Here is a 2,395-nt window from a genome sequence, read left to right on the forward strand (position 1 = left end):
TTAATAATATTATGGGATCCTAACCCATTCGATAGACTCAAGATGTGACTGTTGGTCTAACAATAACCTGAGCTCTACTTGGGATCTTGTGTAATCCGTGGTCTTGTGTAATCTACCAGATTAATAGGATTTGTGAGTTCTCTTTTCATCTCTACCCTTATTTCTATTAATCTCTTTATAATCTGATTGATTTAAAACGCCACGCGCTCTATTATTAAAACGGCCACACTCTGGTATCAGAGTAAGGTGTAAAGAGATGACTATGGAAACCTAAGACCTTAAGGGTTAAGGTATAAAAGGAAAGATTATGGGGTCTACTATACTCATATTTGTATACCTTAATCTGATAAACTTCAGATAGCGCAAAAGAACAGGTCCTAACTTGGCAAAAAGACAGAAGGCCTCTATGAGACCAAGGGCACACCTGTGTGAGCAAAATCGGATGATTATCATGTTAAGAGCCTAATGTCAAAGACCTGGGAAAAGGCCATATATGAATGGTATACAAACTCCCGTACATCTAACCTTGAATACCTTGACCTTGCTTCCATCCCAAAGGTTACAACCAATAGGTTAGCCAACAACCTTGATGTAGTATCAGATAGAATCTGTCTATCATCTAGAGTCCACTTGAAAATTTTCAAACAAATCCAAGAAAGGTGCCAAAAACTTGAAGAGGTGGTTTCTAAGCTTAATTCTGCCCTGCAAAATTTAACTATTATTTATACAGAAAATAAGCCTCTAACCAAGCAGGAAGTTAGAGAGTTTGTTGCAAAAATTGTAGAGCAGCCAAAACTGGTGGAAGAACCTTTAGGTTAACTGAAGACCTCAACAAAAAGATCGATCGAGTGGAGAAACTCCTCCACAAGTTTGAACAGTGGACAACTTCATGAACGAAAGTTACACTATTACAAAAAGCACACTCTCATACAAGGAAGTTGTCAAAGCCACAGAGCAGAGTGAGTCTCCTGCTGTGGGATTCGCTAAGCCAGGCGAATATCAGGGACCAACTTCAAGAAATTCTGCTATAATTAAGCAAAATAATACTCAAATTCAATTACTTATGCAGATCGCTGAAAGTCTCAGGGATATCCAGACAGACCTCAAGACTATCCTAGAGCAAACTAGACGAGAAGTTCAAACTTCATCCATCCCTTACGAACTAATTGACAAGCTAAAGAACCTATCTTTGGGAACATCTGAAAAGCCCAAAGAACGAAGGGGGTTGAGTCATTGATTCCCTGTGGATTCACCACTTCCGCAAGGTTTTCTTTACAAATGGAAAGAAGCCATCCGACGAATAACATCATTTAGTAGGTAGGCAGTGGTTTCTAGCTGTTTATCAACTTGTTATGTAGCTGGATACCAGTCAGACCATCAATTGTCAGATGTACTCCTTCTTTGTCACTCCTGTTTCTTCAAGGAGTGAAGCAGCCTGAGTTGCTGGAGAGCATTTGTTGCATGGATAGCGGCCCTTTGCTGTAGCATGTGGAGCTGCTGGTCAATCTTTGCATTGTCCTCAAGGGAGATTGGATATTGCCTGTGGAATAATTGTTGATATTGCTTAGCAAGGCTGATAGGGCTAAGAGAGTCTGGGTCATCGGAGCCTGAACTTCCATTGTAGGCTTTTCCTTTATCTCTTGGAGAGCAGGTGCTATGAGTCCCAATTTGTTGAGGAGTTCTTCCGGCCATTCTGAAATAATAAGGCAATTAATTATGCGAGATAAAGAATCTGCTAATTGATTGTCTTTCCCCTCAATATGTTCAAAAGTTATTGGAACTCCAATGCCAGTTACGTAGACAATGAAGGCTAACCACCTAACTCGAGACGATTTGTTATTTAATGACTTGTTGAAGAAACTGATGATGGTCGACTGTCAGCCCTGATAATTAATTCTTTTTTGTCAAGATAATAAATTTTTAAGGCTTCTAGGGAATTCATAACAGCATGAATTTCTGCATCAATGATTGATTTTATAGGAAGGAATTTGGCGCTTGCATATGCGCAGATTCTTTCAGTATTTCAGGTGTCATATTTATTTTGTTTCCACTTGCAAACTCCTTCCCATCCTTCCATACAGCCATCAACTTCAAGAATGATAAAGCAGTTTTCTGGAGGAACCTCCAGATCTGGTAGTGTTTGGACAGTATCTTTTATTTGTGTTACTAAGGCCCAATCCTGTGAGTTCATCTTCTTATCTCCAGTTTGGCCAGTTTTTGCATATAATGGGCTTAATAGTTTGCCCAAGTTAGAAATATAGTTCCTGGTATAATTTAGAAGGCCTAACCAGGAACGTAGCCCGTGTTTTGTAAGCAACTCCTTATTGTTAAAATCAGCAATTTTTCTGATAATGTGTGGTTGAAGTTTGATTTTTTGATTGTCGATGATGGCACT

This window comes from Zingiber officinale, chromosome 7B (assembly GCF_018446385.1).
Source record: "Zingiber officinale cultivar Zhangliang chromosome 7B, Zo_v1.1, whole genome shotgun sequence".
Taxonomy (NCBI): domain Eukaryota; kingdom Viridiplantae; phylum Streptophyta; class Magnoliopsida; order Zingiberales; family Zingiberaceae; genus Zingiber; species Zingiber officinale.